Here is a 19,081-nt window from a genome sequence, read left to right as displayed (position 1 = left end):
GACCGACCTCCTCCTCCTTCCTGGCCAGCCTGGATTGCAGACCCTCCGACCGTTCGCGCTCGGCATTGACCGTACGCTCGGCCTCGGCCAACTTCTCCTTCAGCTCTACGACCCGTGCCCGAAACCTCTCCAGTTTCGCCTCGGCATCGACGGCGGCCTTAGCAGCTTCGAACTGCCTCATGGCGAGCTGCAAGAGAAACAAATTCATCCTTAGTCCGAACCGAGCGAATAGACAAAATCCGAAGTAAAGGAGACTTACCAACATGGCCTGGCGGGATGCGATCAGAGCCTGGTGGCTGAAGCCCGGCTCGCCATGATCGGCCCACAGCCCCTCCTGCACCCTCGCGGTCATCACGCGCTTGAGGCCCGTGACGAACGGCTCGAGGCCGGGGACTACCTCCACCACCTTCAGGGGCGCCGAACCGGACGCTCCGGCACCAGAACCGCCGGGCTCGGCCCGAGCCCTCTTCTCCACCGGGGCCTCGGCCTGGGGAGCCTTCCTCTTCTCTGCCTGCCGAACCGGTCTCGGCGCAGGAGATTTAGGCTGAGCTGCCGCCGGGGCAGGAGCCTGGACCGGCTCGGCAGGGGTCCGCCCCGCTGCCTTCTTCTGGACGCTCCGAGCCGCTTTCTTCCTAAGGCGAACCTCCAGTTCGGTGGGCGCCATTCCCCTCTCGGCTCTAGGATTCCACCTGGGCACAAACCAGGAGATCCCGCTCTGTCGGATCTGAGTCTCCCCGAGCAGGAACTTGGTTGACAAGTACTCTCCTGGTGAGTCCCTGATCGCGGCGATCTGGTCCTTGAGCTCGCCTCGGAGCTTGTACTTGCCCCAGCTGACTGCGAAGGCGAAACCAAAAAGAGTTAGACAAAAATATAATACAATTATCACAAGACATATGCAAATTGTCCTCGGACCGGCCCCAAATTCCCAATGCCCACCTGGAATTCTAAAAGCTCTGGGCACCCGAGCCGAGGTGATTCTGTTCGGATCGGCGAACTCCCAATCCCCAGAGACAAAGAAATATCTTTTCTTCCATGTCTTCTGGGAGGAGGGATTCCCACCGAAGAGTGGCCCCGAGTACGCCTGGAGGTTGTAGAATCCGAGCTCGCTCTGCTTCGACCTCAGTGCGTAATTGCAGAACAGGATATCCTTGTGTGGCACACACTTGTGCACTTTGTGCCACAAGATGTGCATGGACAGGATGATCCTGTACACGTTCGGGTTCAGCTGGTGTGGCGCCGCGCCGATCGTCGCGAGCCAGTCCTGCAGGAAGGTGTGCAGGGGAAGCCGAACCCCATTCTCAAACATCTCCGGGTACATGGTCACCCATCCTATCGGGGGTCGGCTCGGCTTCTCCCCCTCGGTCGGCAACCTCATCAGCACGGAGTCGGGGACTGAGTATCTACTCCTCAAATCCCTGAGATGGTACTCGGTCATCTCATTGGGGATCTGATCGGCCTTCCACGGCAGTTCCTCGTAGAAGTCCGGGTCGATCGGACTCCCCGTCACCCCCTGAGCCGAGGTCGACGCCTCGTGCCCCCTATCCCTTTCATCCGAGCCCGAGGTGAGTCTGCTCGGAATGGTGGCGATCGGCTCGACGTCGAGAGGTTCTTCGTCACCTCCTTCGACCGTCCCTTGTTCCCAGTCGGAACTCAGTATCTCGGGGTTTTCCTGATCCCCTCGGGCTCGGCGCTCTCCGCCCGGATTGCGGTTCAATGCCGAGCCGGCCTCGTCCAACTCTTCGGACAAGCCATCCCAACTCGCCTCACCCGCAGGTGGGCTTCGGCTCGGCTCGGCCTCACCCACAGATGGGCTTCGGCTCACCTCGGCCCCACTGTCTCCCTCGAAGGCTTCCCCCGATCCGAGCCGACCACTCGAATCAGTCTCTGACATTACTAACAGTTTTTTCTACTTTCTCTCTCTCACTTTATGGATCAAAAAGTTCTTTTTCTCAAGAACACCAAGAACACACCCAGAAAAACCCGAAAAACACAAAAACTCAAGAATGGACAGAATCACTTACTGGTTTTTGTCCGGCCAATCCCTCCACCCCTCACACACTCGGAATGGCTTCGTCTATGACTACGCTTGCCCGAAACCGTGACCGAACTGCTGCACTAACGACGGAGGTAGGAGGAAATTCACGGCGGAGGAGGGAAGAGTTTGCAGAGAGAGAGTGGGAGTTTCTGAAAAAGTTGGAAAGTGAGAGGGAAGAGAGAGAAAGGCATGATTTATACCCCCATGCAAACCGATCTCAGCCCTTCATTTCTGGCGCTTCATATGCCAGATCTTGACACCTGTCAAGCATTCAAAAAATACCCATAACGAGGTGACCCTTACGTTCCCCCATGCAGAAATCAAACGTCCCTTCACCTGCCCCTGAGATATTTTGGCCAATCACAAGTCACCACCTGCTCGGATCTTCAGAAACGTAGACATGTCGGGTTCGGCTCGGATCAAGCAAGCATATTATCTTTGGGAAGGTCATCGCACTTCAGCTTCCAATCCACCACTGTCCGCTCGGCTCGGAAGCTGGGGGACTCCTGTTTGTGGGAAAATCCACATCAATCCGAACAGCTAATCACAGCTCGACACGTGGCTGGTCAACATCCACTTCGGAGTTGACTCTCAGTGGTCAAAACTTTGACCCCCACATCATCACCACTCGTCATCGCCTCTGCCAGCTCAGACCGGATCTCCACGCCGGCCCTCCATGTTCGGTCCGAGCCGAACCGATGATCTTCCATGGGATCGAGTGTCCATCTTCCCACGATCATCCCGGTCCGGCTCGGCTCGGCACAGGAGATGGCCTCTTTTCGGGTTCTGGCGTCGACCAGTTAGAGCTCGGAAAGACCCCCAGTTTATGGGACCGGCTCGGCCTGGAATCCCATGCCCGATCCGACCACACATGGACTTCGTGTCTTCACATGAAAACATGTGTTCGTATCGGCTCGGCTCGGCTCTCCGCCGCCATTCCCAGGAAGATCACGATGGGACGAACCGCCACACTTGAATGCACCTGACACAATCTTCTGACAGACAGAATATCAGGCTTGCATTCATGACTGCTGGACAGTTTGCCTGGACCTTCCAACCTTGCATTTAATGCAGCATTCAATGCTGAGGAAGCAAGCAGCTGAGCATGCAACTAGGTCTGACCAGGTGCGTGGGTCTCTGGCAACCATTCATTCACATGCAGGTAACTTATTCATTAAGTTTTCCTTTGCCTATATAAGGCACCACATATGCACAAAATGAAGCATCTAGCAATCTATCAATACACACGCTAAACACTTTGCATTTCCATCCAAAGAAGAGCCTACCCAACTTGCTGAGAATAACCCAGAACATTTGCCTTGTTCTTCCCATTCTCCCAAGTTCTTCCTTTGTTCTTCCTCATCCACCATCAAACACCACCACTGATTTCTTCATCGGAGTGTGTTTGGCTGGTACCACACCGGTCCATCTCCTTTGATCTTGTTTTTATCTACAGGAAGATCTCAACCAGCATCCACTTCATCATCCAGCGAAGCACTTGATCAGCCAGATCAGCATATCTAAGTTGTTGCATCTACCTTACGAGAATTTGCATCAACAGCCTGCAGGTAGATCTAGCTAGTTTTTAACGCGAATTAAGTTCTCTTGGAAGGCAACAGATCGAAAGTGGAAGCTATAATAGGATCAGCTAGCTAGTTGCATGGATATAGCTGGATAGTGGACCCACATATGCAATAGCAAGGTCAATTAATTTCCTCTTTGGGGAATTAAGTTGGCCTATCTGATCTAGAATATTTTAGATATGGAATCCCATGCACTGGTCAACTGGGGTTGATCGATGATGATCTAGCAGCTAGCTAGGCCTATAAATATGTTCAAAATGTGGACAGTAATTTATAAAATAAGCTATCATTTGGAAAAAATCTGAATTTCAAGGAGAAGGGCCTCAGTTTTGAGTGTCTTGCATGAAGAGGTAGAGAGTGGAGTTGAGCCAAGAATGACTTGCTGCTGCATGCAATATTTGAAGGTGAATAATTAGCTACAATTATTATGTATATGCCTCATCGATCTACCGATACAGTCATTAATTGGGTATGCATATATGCAGCAAGTTGTTGTTGGTTCTGCTTGGTTCTCTATGTTCTCATGTCAGACCCAAGACCTAGTCGATCATGATCTGACTCTATATTGCATGATTGCTATGTTCTAAAGAGATCTCATCTCTCTTTTCTCTCTCTCTCTCTCTCTCTCTCTCTCTCTCAATTACACTAGCCCCCCTTATTATCTTTAAAATATATATTTTGGCGAAATTTTGCCTGTAACATGATAAAATACCAAGCCTGCTAATGGGATTAAGAGGCCACTTGGCCAGCACAAATTAATATTTCAAGTATGAATTGGGCATAGAATCCTTTATGTGCGCAAGTTTTGAAACCCATGCCAATATTAGAAAATTAATTGCTCTTGCTAATCTATACTTCTTTTTTCTTTGTCTATATTTAATTTGTTGTTTCTTTTTTCATTTTCATCTTGGTGGAAAGATGTTTTAGTTTTTTTGAATGACATATTTGTGTAACAATATGTCACAAAATAATTAAGGGCACTGGGCACCAACATTGGTATCATTGCAAGAAATAACTGTTGCAAAGGTTGCTGATGAAGGCTCAACCTACGTTGTTAATTAACATATAAGTACTATTCCGAAAGGCGTCAAAGTGACCGTTGATCCTGAGAAGATGGTGTTCTTGAAGAAAGGTGAAAAGCAGAGTTACAGAGTGAAGATTTGGGCTGAGGATGTGGGAGTGCCACAAGAGGATATGGTGTCTGGCCAGCTGACTAAGCTAGGATAGATGAGAAGCACAGTGTCACTTAACCCATTGTTGTGGCATGGGATCATCGTTAATCTTTATGTAGTTATGAACATGTTTCGTGAAGTTGGTATACCATATACATATTGACTTACCAAAATGTTTAAATATACATATATAAAAGGTCCAATACAATGATTAAATGATATATAGTTATAAACTCATTTGTTAATCGTGATTTCGACCAGAGTTCGAAATACCTTAATCCAACTGACATAAACTGACAGATTGAGCAACGGAACAAGATCCTTACAATCCAATTTAAGCGCAGTCAATCATGTTCAAATTACATAAAAGATATATACATTAGTAATCTAATAAATATATATTCGTCCTGTCAGAAAGTCAAATATAAATTATTATCAATGTAATAGAAGTACAGAACATGTTTAGGTGGACTTTTCTTCTTGTACTAAAATTGAAAAACCGAACAGAGGTTTTAATTTAATAGTAGTAATGACGGATTTCTTATAGCATTTTCTGTCTGTTTCTTATAAGATTTCTGTATATTAAGGTGAAAGTACTGTTCGTTTGCCATCATATAAAATAGTATGAAAAAATGGTTATGACACACTGTACCTTTGTAAAACATGTAGCTGTTAAAAGTATATACAACACTGTTGAATCATTGACTAGTGTGTAAATAAATATCTTGTAATTAGGGAATTCCCAATTGTTATGGGATTGTACTTTGGGCCTTGCCGAGATTGGCTTTCCTTCCTAGAATAGGATAGGCTCTTGTATTGTATAAATACCTCATGTTAGAGGCATATATTGATTAATTGAAAAACCCTAAATTGACTTGGTATCAGAGCGGCTAGTCCTAGGCGCTATCTTCAATCTAATACCTGCCAGAGCCTATTGCTCCGCCCAGTTCTATCCTAGAAGCCGATTGCTTCTCCCTCTTGCTACCCGATTTTCTAAACATCCTAAAGTTCTAGGAAAATAATGGATGATGTTTCCACCACTTCTCAGGCTCTTACTATTCCACCTGTGGTCATGACGGCACCGGAGCCAACATCCATTCCTTATGGGGTCAAATTGAATGGCCCGAATTTTACTCTTTGGTCTCAAGTTGTGACCATGTTTGTTGCAGGAAGAGGAAAGATGGGATATCTTAATGGCACCACTCCTCAACCGGCGGTGACAAGTGCCACCTATAGCAAGTGGGTAATGGAAGACGCCATTGTGAAGGGTTGGCTTATTGGTGCCATGGAGGCGAATGTGATGACGTTATTTATCCGTTTACCTACTGCAAAAAATGTCTGGGATGCAGTGTCCAAGACCTACTATGAGGGTGCTGATAAATCTATCTTATATGATTTATCCCGTAAGGCTATGGCAACCAAACAGGCTGGGCGATCGGTCGCTGCCTATTATTCTGATCTTCAAATTATTTGGCAGGAGCTTGATCATCGCAGACCTATTCCCTTTACTCAAGCAGATGTGATAAATACACGTATGACTGAAATTGGTGAGGATCGTGTTTATTTGTTTCTTGCTGGTCTTGATGATGTGTATGATTCTATTCGGGGAGATATTCTCCGTACTGATCCTCTTCCCGGGCCTGATGTGGCTTTTTCCACCGTGAGACGTGAGGAACTTCGTCGTCATACTATGATGAATCAAGGTGATACTTCTCAGATGGCTATGGCAGTTAAGAAGGTTGGCAACCATCCCATCACATCACCTTCTCTTATGCCTGTTGGCGGTCATTGTACTCATTGTGGAAGTACCAAACATGCTGTGGAAACCTGTTTCAAGAAACATGGGTATCCTGACTGGTGGCCGGCTCACAAAGAGCGTTTGCAGGCTCGGAAAAGTGGAAAAGTGGCATTGTGTACCTCCATGCCACCGCCGGCTTCAGTGCCTCTATCATCTGCAACCCAGCCGCCGTGTGCTCCAGTGGCTGCCATGCTGGCTACATCAGTTGATATGTCTCACTCTGTGGTAGATTCTACCCTTCTTCAACAATCAGGTAGTGTTGGTCATGCTTTCCTTACAACTAGTTCTGGAAAAGATGTGGGTTGGATTCTTGATTCTGGTGCAACAAACCACATGACCTTCGATGCATCTTTGTTACGTGATAACTGCTTACCTAATTGTGTTACTGTAGCCAATGCAAATGGCATATCATATCCTGTTACTGGCGCTGGAAGAGTTGACTTAACTCCTTCTTTATCCTTGGACCATACCCTGTTGATTCCTGCTCTCTCTAATAATCTTTTGTCTATACCGCAAGTTACTGCTCAATTAAATTGTTTAGTATTAATCTATCCCAATTTCTGTCTTCTTCAGGATCTCTGCAGCGGGGAGATCATTGGGCGTGGTACTAAGAGAGAGGGCTTGTATTATGTGGACGATGTCTGCGTGGGGCGGTCCTTATCTGCAAAAGGGTCATCTCGGGCATCTGAGGATCAGATTTGGTTATGGCATCACCGGTTGGGTCATGTCTCTTTTGGTTATTTAGAGCATCTATTTCCTACTTTATTTTCAACATGTAAACCTTCAAATTTTCGGTGTGATACTTGCATTTTGGCAAAAAGCCACCGCGCTACTTATTCTGATAGTTCTAATAAAAGATCTGTGCCATTTTCATTGATTCATTCGGATGTTTGGGGACCTGCTCCTGTTACTACTTCTTCTGGTTTCCGTTGGTTTGTTTTGTTTGTTGATGATTGCACTCGAATGACGTGGCTCTATTTGATGCGACATAAGAGTGATGTAGCTGCAATATTTCGCACGTTTCACCAAATGATTAAGACACAATTTTCTGCAAATTTACAAGTGCTTCGGTCTGATAATGGTGGGGAATTCGTTAATCAGGAGTTACGCACTTATTTTCAGACTCATGGTATTTTGCATGAAACCACGTGTCCTTACACCCCACAACAAAATGGTGTGGCTGAACGGCGAAATAGACAGATTCTTGAAATTACGCGGGCTGCCCTTATGGGCGCACATATGGGGCCACAGTTTTGGGAGGAAGCCATTACCACGGCTGTTTATCTTCTCAACCGTGTGCCTACTCGAGTTTTGGAATTTCAGACGCCGTTAGATACACTGGCATCCTCTGTACCTCTTCCTTCACATCTTACACTTCCACCCCGGGTTTTTGGTTGCGTCGTGTTTGTGCATTTACAGAAGCATATGCGTACTAAGCTTGATCCCTGTGCTCTCAAGTGTGTTTTTGTGGGTTATCATCCCTTACAAAAGGGATACAGATGTTTTCATCCTCCTACTGGTAAGTAAATGTTACCATGGATGTTGTTTTTTCTGAACATGAGATGTTTTTTGATTCTCCGCTATCCCATTCCTTGCTTCCGAGGGAGAGCACTATGGAAGCTTTGAATTGGACAGAATTATTTCCGGATTCTATTCCAACCGGTCCAATTCAGGACACCACTGTTGGTGCACATGAAGAAGGGACCGCTGAAGCCGCCACTGAAGTCGTCAACCAGGTTCAGCCGAGTGTTAGTGTGGATCTGGATATTGCCGAAAGCCTCTCTCTCACGTCATCAACAGTACCCACCCCCAATTCTCCTCGTGCAGCTATTCCTGAGGTTCCTGAGGCAAGTATAGATTTTGTGATTAATACTAACAATATTTGTGAACATGAGCATGTTGAGGTTGACAGGTATCAGTTGCCACCAAGGAGTAATCGAGGAGTACCACCTGATAGATTCTCACCCGAAGCTGTGAAGAAGGTGAAATATCCTATTGCTCAGTATGTATCCGCCCATAGACTGTCAGAGGCTTGTCAAGGATTTGTCAGTAATATGACTGTCGTCCATATTCCCACTAAAGTTCAAGAAGCCTTGTCAGATCCAAAATGGGCCACGGCAATGACTGAAGAGATGACAGCACTAGAAAAAAATCAGACTTGGGAGTTGGTCCCATTGCCAGAAGGCAAACGACCCGTGGGTTGCAGGTGGGTATACACTGTTAAGTGTAAGCCGGATGGCTCAATTGATAGGTATAAAGCTCGGCTTGTTGCTAAAGGTTTTACCCAGACCTATGGGATTGATTATCAGGAAACTTTTGCTCCTGTGGCAAAGATCAATACCATTCGGGTTTTGATATCTCTGGCTGCAAATTTTGGTTGGCCCTTGCAACAGTATGATGTAAAAAATGCATTTCTACACGGTGATTTACAGGAAGAAGTGTATATGGCGTTACCACCAGGTTATGATACTCAGAATTGCTCTAATGTTGTATGCAGACTAAAAAAAGCTTTATATGGTTTGAAGCAGTCCCCACGAGCCTGGTTTGGTAGATTCCGACTTGCCATGAAGAAGTATGGATATGAACAGAGTAATGAAGATCATACTCTATTCTTGAAAAGAGTGGGAGACAAATTAACAGCACTCATTATTTATGTAGATGATATGGTGGTCACAGGTAATGATATTGAAGAGATGAATAAATTGAAGAACTATTTGTCGTCTGAGTTTGATATGAAGGATTTGGGTGGCCTCAAATATTTCTTGGGAATTGAAGTCGTCCGGTCTGAACAAGGCATCTTCTTGTCCCAACGAAAGTACGTACTTGATTTGCTAGAGGAAACAGGCATGCTTGGGAGTCAGCCAATTGGGTCTCCTATTGAACAGAACCATGGTTTAGAAGAGCTTTCTGATCAAATTCCAGCTGACAAAGGACAGTATCAGAGGTTAGTTGGGCGTTTGATTTATTTATCACATACTAGACCTGACATTGCGTATGCTGTGAGTGTTGTGAGTAGATTTATGCATAATCCAGGGAAGCAACACATGGAAGCAGTTGTAAGGATTTTGAGATATTTGAAATCCGCACCAGGAAAGGGTTTATTGTTTTCAAAACATGGGCATGCAGATGTTTTGGGATATACAGACTCAGATTGGGGGGGTAAAGGAGATAGGAGAAGATCAACTTCGGGCTATTTTACCTTTGTTGGAGGTAATTTGGTCACTTGGAAGAGTAAGAAGCAAAAGGTTGTCTCACTATCTAGTGCAGAAGCTGAGTACCGGGCAATGGTGAAAGGTATTTGTGAATTGCTGTGGCTTAAAAGGCTTATGGGGGAGTTGGGTTTTTCCTCTGAGAAACCAATGAAGTTGTATTGTGATAATCAATCAGCGATTAAAATTGCTGAGAACCCGGTTCAGCATGATAGAACGAAACATGTGGAGATTGACAGGAACTTTATCTATGAAAAGTTGGAAGAAAAGATAGTTGAGGTACAGTATGTCAGTACTACAAGCCAGTTGGCAGATGTGTTGACCAAGGCCGTATCAAATTCGGTTTTTAACGATTCGCTTGTCAAGTTGGGCATTTGCGATGTCTATGCACCACCTTGAGGGGGAGTGTTGAATCATTGACTAGTGTGTAAATAAATATCTTGTAATTAGGGAATTCCCAATTGTTATGGGATTGTACTTTGGGCCTTGCCGAGATTGGCTTTCCTTCCTAGAATAGGATAGGCTCTTGTATTGTATAAATACCTCATGTTAGAGGCATATATTGATTAATTGAAAAACCCTAAATTGACTACACTAACTAAAATATATATTAACATTTTCAACTTATTGATCAATGTTTTTGTTTTCTTCCCAATGCTTAATTTCATCAATAAAAAAGCATAGAAATATATCATCCTTATATGCAATTAGTTACATCTATAATATAGAGATTTCTGATAAACAACCTTGAAAGCCAGATAGCCCAGACCAAATATGTCCATGACAACCACAACATTTCTTCATGTAGCCTTTGCAGCACCCACCAACTTCTAGGTTCTTTGACACACAAGCTCAAATTGCCTCCAATTAATTTCAAGCAACACGCTTCCTCTTAATCTCTTGTCCCTGAACTGATGCGGGTACATGAATATCAATATGCTCATCACAGTTTGTGCTGACCACCTTTCCAGATGTTTTATTGCTACTGTGATCTTTGCCACAATGGGTTGAGTGGCAATGACCAATACTTGTCAATTTTTTTGGCTTTCCTCCAAATGTTTTGCCACATGGAGTTCATCACCTTCTACACATGCAATTGCCATGCATATGCCTTCCAATTAATTAAGTCTTTGCAACCATCTTCTGCGCATGTGCTATTGTAGTCAGGGCCCAAACAACCATGGCTTTGTTCATTGTGTGATTTCAGATGATGACTGGCATTCGTGCAGCTTCCTTGATCACAATGATTTGCCTCTTGTAAGTCGTCACTGCTTGGGCAATGATGAATTTCATCCGTGTCCATGCAATCATGATTACCAAGCAAGTTTGATTCCAAAGGACTAGGCTGGCATTCTGATCCACACCTCTGAGAAGAACACTTTTGAGGCTTACACACTCTTATAGCTTTGTTGTCCAAACAACAATGGTGGCCGGTTTTCGTGAGAGTGGCTATGCCTTTTGCTTCCATGTCTATGGGCATGATATGCAGAAGAAGTTTGGCCACATTTCCCTGTATGTTTGTGGGTGGGTTCCTTTCAAAAGTAGCATGCGGTTGAAGATCGGATGACCTGCAATGCCTAATGCAATGATAGCAAACTTAGTAGTAATTGACAAAGTCACATTCTCAACCACTTTTTCTATTAGCTCTTCTAGCAAGCTGGATTGCTTTTGGTAGTTTTCTCATGTCATTTGACAATAAGATCATATTCCCATTGAGATATTGATATCATGTCCAGAGGGTGATGGCCAGAAGTGATCTCATGTCCAGTTTTCAGACTATTCTGAACTTTGCATTTCTGCCTTGAATGATTCAGTTAATTACATTTCTACAAATTCCATGGTTTCATTTATAGATGTTATATCAGATTAGGCAATCCCATATCCTTGCACAAAGTTGCTAGAAATGCATTAAATCTAAAAGAAAAAAAGAAAAAACATGAACAAAGAATACAGAAAAGCAGTACAGTTTGGTTCGGTCCTTGTTTACTTCTCGAATCATCTAAATATAAACGATCAATAAAAATAGAGCTACCACCCTAAAATATTTGAGCCCAAGTTGCTATAATTAACAGCTGTCTTAAGAAAAAGCTCAATTGGTTCCAATGGATTGCCAGAGAACACGTACCCCTCTGGCAAGCCATATATCCCATATATTGTAAGGCGTTATACTATCGAATCCCCTAATATTGGACTCCAAGAAGAGGGAGCTATTGGAACTAGCAAGGTTGAGAATGAGAATACAATGTTCGGGGACGTCACAGCCGAAATCATACTAACAAAGCGAAGAAGCGAGCCCGGATGGGAGGCGAATGGAAAGGCTAAGATGGCAATATGTGTGCACGCTTTGTGGTTCAATATTGGCATGGTTAATTAATTGAGTACCTAATAATATATTTTGGATGTTCTTCAAGTATGATAACATATATTGCTGCCCTAATAATATACGTTTGATGTTAATTTATGTTCTTCTCTTTAATGTGCATGCAATGAAATGTTCTGACTGTAAATATGTGGGAGAAAGAAAGTAAATTCATTAGTTGATGACAACAATGTAAATGAGAAAATTGAGGTTTCCGTTTTTGAAGGTTTGGAAAATGGATGGTTGTGAATTAAGCCATAATTAAGAGCTAATTAAAACTGATCATTTTTTTGATGGACCAATAAAAACACCAATAATTAGTTCTTCACCATCATATTTTTTCTTTTTCTTTGTTGGTAAAAATGCCATCACAAGTCGAAAGTGGCAAAGTGCATAAAAATTGTGAGAATTTATATTAGCCGGCCATATGACTTGGCAATTTTTGAAATCATTGTGGGCCTTAATATTCTTAATTGTGAGAGCCCTTTCAAATTTTGATGGATTTTTATTTAATTAAAAAAAAATTTGCTGACTTTGTGTGGTAACAGCTTTCCAAATTATTTTAAAAATTGTACATGTGTTATATTGGAGTGAATTATACATCGAATAAGTTTGCCACATATTATTACAATCACATACAATAATTTTTTTATAAATATTAATAATTATTGGTTAATTGCTAATGAGTTCGAGCTGGTAATTAAATGAACTTTCAGTTGTAACTTAATTAATTTTAAGGCTTTACAACAAACCATTTTTCCAAACCTGTGGAACGAAAATTAACGTCGCTGATTTTTATCAATTACATTGTTGTCATCAACTAGTTAAACTTTCTTTCTCCTACATATATATATTATATGTATATTAGAGTGACAACATTCCATTAAATGCACATACTAGAAGAACATATATAATTAAATTAACATCGATCGAACATAATTTTCTAATGTACTCCTTTTAACATTCCAATAATACAGGATTAGATAAAATTAACATACATCACCTGAAAGTTGCAAAAGAGCTATGAAAGACACTAAGACTGATATTGGGTAGAAGATGATTAACTGAAATGGTTAGAGAAAAATTGGGACCTAATTAATGGTAAGAAGCTTTTTTTTTTTTTTTTTTTCGAGTACAAGGGGGAGATAACGGTACGCACATGCAATTAGTCTAAAAAACTCAGGTGTCAAATAGGATTAATGCACTGCAAAGAAAAGCCCATCTTTGGCAAAATTAGTAACTTAATTAATTCAAAGTAAATTTATTTGTATATATATATCTTCATGATTATTTTGCACGATTAATTTTTTTATATAATTTAGAGCATAAGTTGAAATATTGCTACACTGTGCTTACTTATCCTATAAGAAATAACATTAATTATTTACGTTCTATCTTTTTTTTTTTTCTAAAGGATGAGAGGATCGACTAAACCCTTGATTTTCTTCATGGATTTCCATAATTGCATCATTCTATGAATCTGACTTACCTGATGGAGTAGTACGTGTTTGGAAATTTAATTCGAATCAGCCATTTCAATTATGTGTTGCATCAAATGGGGCTGAAGCTACCAAATGCAACGTCGGCTGCAATGAACTCATTTGAAGAAGTAGACCTCGAAGTTGAGAATGAGCTATAGAAAAGAGTTTTTAAGTTCCTCAATGCTGGACCATAACAACTGCTATCAATTTCAAATGAACATATATGGTTGCTTAAGATGGTTGGACAAGCATGAACCTTCTTCAGTAGCATACATTAGCTTTGGAAGTTCGGCAACACTGCCCCCACAAGAGGTAGCAGTATTAGCTGATCAGGCACAAATGACAAAACACTCTCTTACATAGACGCGATGATTCTGTGAACCAAAAACCTACATGTAATTAAGTACATATATACGTACAGATCCTTTACATTTAGACAGGAGTAGTGCAGCTTATTGACAAATTTATAGGCAGGAGTAGTGCAGGTTCGGTCGTTAGGGCCAAGCACAAAACAATCTGTCCCCACCATATACATAATTAAATTCCCAAGGATAACGGAATTAATTGATTGGCTATGAGAATATAATCTTAGATTTGGAGGTGAGGGGTACGAACTAGCTATGGATAAGGATGTATCAAATGGGATATAAATTTGTCAACGGGAATTGGTTCTTGGAATTAAAGAGCTGGGAGAGTTCATGGGTTTGACTCTGCAACTCAGGTTAAGGCATATGTCAGTACAGATGCATCTCTACTAGGTGGCAGCTGCTTGGTGTATTGCATGTCACAGTTTTGATCGCACTATGGCCATTTATGTTCTTTCTCTATCTCTCTCTCCTTTTTCTTTTTTCTTTCTAGGTTTTTGTTTTTTTGGTTTTCAATTTTGGTACTCAAATTTTGACTATATCCCAACTTAGTTCCCAAATTTTTATTTGATTTAAATGAATACCCAAACTTTTATTTGGGTCTATTAATTAAGCTCCTAAATCAATTAATTTCTGTATGGTTAACAAAAGTGCCACGAGGGCACGAGACATTATTTAATTAGTATAACTAATATATATACTACCACGTGGTCTAAATACGTGTTAAACTCGTCGTTATTAATACTCTACCCTACAACACCTTAGGAGTATAAACTTGTCGTTCACTTATTATATTAATTATAACGCATGGACTGATTAATTACACCACACGCATGACTGTATATCGATTATACATAATAATTTTTTTAATGGTATCAATTGTGCACCTTAATTAATACCGTGAAGGACATAATTGCCATGGACATGACACTTTTGTTGATTTGATTGTTAAAAATTGGATTAATAACTTAATTATGAGACACAAAATAAAAATTTAGATATTCAATTGGACTAAATTAATTAAGATTTGTCTACGTATAAATAAAATTGGACTAAACCCTATATGTGTTAAATTGGAATTCGAGTCAAAATTTAAGTACGATAAATAAAAGAGATAATTAGACTCAGATACTTTAGAAAAATAATTTTTAGATCGAGATCGGGAGTATTTTAAAATTTATAAGAAATTAGTTTAATTCATAATAATTTATAAGAAAATATTTTTAATTCATAATAAAGTCATTTTAATTTATAAGAAAATCTTTTTGATTCATAATAAAGTCATTCCTTGATTTGAAAGGTATTTCCCCTCCTAAGGTGTAGAGTGGACTTTGTAGAAGCCGCATGTTAGGTTTTAACTCCGAGATTTTGGACGGAGTCCAAAATCTTGAAGTTAAAACCTAACATAAAGCCGTCGAAGAAGAAAAATAAAAGGACTTAATTAAAAACCCTAAATTACTATCGGTCTTAGTCTAAGAAAAACTCATAAAATAGACTAAACTCTAAGTCTCCTAAAATAAAATTACTTAAAGTTTCACTAGAGTTAGAAAACTTTACTTTTAAGATTCTTGAGTTCACAAATTTTTCCACGTTACTCACTTCAGTCCGCTCCACCAATTTTTTTTTTCCAATTTTTGTCATATATTTGCACATGACAAGCATATGGACCTAAAAATTTAAGTGAATTCGGTCATGTACTTTTCACGTGCAAATATTTTAGGAAAATTTGGAAATAATTAATTTGACGAAGTGGACTAAAGAGAGTAACATGAAAGACTTTGTGGACTTGAGAATAAAAAAAGTAAAATTCACGAACTCAAGTGAGACTTGGGGTAAAATTTGCAAATTGTTGCTATAATTAACTCTTACGGATTATATTGGGTGACATAAGTGAAGTATGTGTAGACGCATATATAAGTATAAAATGGTGGAGTAATGATCACTCGCTCACCATAGAGCGGGAAAAATTTTCCGCTCACCTAATCACCTAACAACAAATTTCAATGATCGAAACCATCTATCTTTTAGAGCATTATTCAAATATCACCTTTGGAAAAAATTAGCCAAATCAGAAACTGTATAGCCAGTGTATTACTATCAACATTATTTTAACCTTATTTGACAAATTGTATTTGTCTGCAAATTTTGGAAGACCAAACAACTATCGATTTGACTGATTTTTTATAAGGACGATTTTTAAGGATGGACCTAAAAAATGGACAATCATGATCGTTAAATTCCCCGCTCTGTGGTGAGCGGATGGTTGGGTGAGCGAGGAATTCCCCACTCTCCCCGCTCTAGGCGAGCGAGTGCTCATTTATGTAACATGGTGATTGTCCGCTCTGGTAGAATGTAAAAGGTAATTAAAGTATGCAACTCAAAATTAATTAGTAATGAGTGGCCCGAAGTCCATATGTATTAATAATTTATTATGTAAGGCTATTTCCTTTTTTTTTTTTTGTCGAATGTGATGAGATTCTATATATTGTCAACCATTTGAAGAGACCATGAAAATTTATTAGGTTTGCTCATGATTTCTTCTAGATTCATGCATAATATTGTAGAGAGGGTTTGTACTATATATATAATTTAGGAACTGCCTATTAATTCATGGTGAAATGATAATATATATTAATCCAGAATGACAAAGGTCACTAGCTAGCTATTTTCATATCAATCTGAAAACACATCCATCCCCCCTCAAAAAGGTATGGAATAAATTCAAACAGATCAGACATAGAGAACAAAGCTTTAGCTAGCAAGATGTCGTTCTCGATCTGAAATGTTTCTCTGATTTAAACTAGCAATGTGATAGCCGTATCGTTACTTTATTCCTCAGTTGGCATTACTATTGATCTGCTCATGCAATCAAGCACGAATTAATTCATATTTGATTAACCAAGTGGTCAATGATCTGTCTGATGACAAATACAAGTCAACTAATTATGCACGGAAAGAAATAGAGTATCTAATTCAAAACTAAGTCGCATTAATTAAGAGGAGAGGCATACCTAAAACCCTTAGAAGCACTTATATAAGATAATATATATGTATTTTGTAGATATAAAAGGTTATAATTTTTTAATGTAGGACAAAATGCTCCACATTCATACATGTATATATTCCCCCACATATGTGAGTCACTTAAGCCAAATATGTTGGGTGACATGGAGTATGTAAGTGTGGCCCACTCGTCATGTGGGTGAACAAGGCTCTAATATCATGAAGGACTTAGAGCATCCAATTCTCTCACTCTCTCTAGATCTCTCTCTGTAGAGAAAAAGAATCCCATATTAATTCATTGCCTAACAATAAATAAGGTCTTAGAGACTTCGACCTCGGGTCTCTCCACTCGACTACATCTACATCAACTACATCTACATCTACAGTTGCTGCTCTTTTTTTTTTTTTTCACTTGAATCTTAATATTTGTGAGGTTGATTAAAGTTTTTAATTAATATAGTGTGTTTAAATATGTTTTAGGAGATTTATTAGTTGAAAATTCAAAGTTAGTGTTTAAGTATGATTTAGGGGATGCAGTTAATGTTAGACGCCGATGCAATGCCGAGCGCGTAATAGGAAGTGGTAATTTTTGTCCTGGAAAGTATAATATAACCAGATGTCCTTTGTGAGTAATTAGATTAGTTGTCTTTCACTGTTTCACATATAATTAAATTACCCAAGATAATCATCAACAACAATTTAATTACCAGCAGACATGAAGTAGGGCCTGCAGGTAGATCTAGCTAGTTTTCAACGCGAATTAAGTTCTCTTGGAAGGCAACAGAAAGTGGAAGCTATAATAGTATCAGCTAGCTAGTTGCATGGATATAGCTGGATAGTGGACCCACATATGCAATTGCAAGGTCAATTAATTTCCTCTTTGGAGAATTAAGTTGGCCTATCTGATCTAGAATATTTTAGATATGGAATCCCATGCACTGGTCAACTGGGGTTGATCGATGATGATCTAGCAGCTAGCTAGGCCTATAAATATGTTCAAAATGTGGACAGTAATTTATAAAATAAGCTATCATTTGGAAAAAATCTGAATTTTAAGGAGAAGGCCTCAGTTTTGAGTGTCTTGCATGAAGAGGTAGAGAGTGGAGTTGAGCCAAGAATGGCTTGCTGCTGCATGCAATATTTGAAGGTGAATAATTAGCTACAATTATTATTTATATGCCTCATCGATCTACCGATACAGTCATTAATTGGGTATGCATATATGCAGCAAGCTGTTGTTGGTTCTGCTTGGTTCTCTATGTTCTCATGTCAGACCCAAGACCTAGTCATGATCTGACTCTATATTGCATGATTGTTATGTTCTAAAGAGATCTCATCTCTCTCTCTCTCTCTCTCTCTCTCTCTCTCTCTCTCTCTCTCTCTCAATTACACTAGCCCCCCTTATTACAGTGCATCTTTAAAATATATATTTTGGCGAAATTTTGCCTGTAACATGATAAAATACCAAGCCTGCTAATGGGATTAAGAGGCCACTTGCCCAGCACAAATTAATATTTCAAGTATGAATTGGGCATAGAATTTTTTATGTGCGCAAGTTTTGAAACCCATGCCAATATTAGAAAATTAATTGCTCTTGCTAATCTATACTTCTTTTTTCTTTGTCTATATTTAATTTGTTGTTTCTTTTTTCATTTTCATCTTGGTGGAAAGATGTTTAGTTTTTTTGAATGACATATTTGTGTAACAATATGTCACAAAATAATTAAGGGCACTGGGCACCAACATTGGTATCATTGCAACAAATAACTGTTGCAAACGTTGCTGATGAAGACTCAACCTACGTTGTTAACATTACTATTCCAAAAGGCGTCAAAGTGACCGTTGATCCTGAGAAGATGGTGTTCTTGAAGAAAGGTGAAAAGCAGAGTTACAGAGTGAAGATTTGGGCTGAGGATGTGGGAGTGCCACAAGAGGATATGGTGTCTGGCCAGCTGACTAAGCTAGGATAGGTGAGAAGCACAGTGTCACTTAACCCATTGTTGTGGCATGGGATCATCGTTAATCTTTATGTAGTTATGAACATGTTTCGTGAAGTTGGTATACCATATACATATT

The sequence above is a fragment of the Dryas octopetala genome, chromosome 8 (genome assembly GCF_963921425.1).
Source record: "Dryas octopetala chromosome 8, drDryOcto1.1, whole genome shotgun sequence".
NCBI classification, from domain to species: domain Eukaryota; kingdom Viridiplantae; phylum Streptophyta; class Magnoliopsida; order Rosales; family Rosaceae; genus Dryas; species Dryas octopetala.
This window is presented reverse-complemented; position numbering follows the sequence as displayed.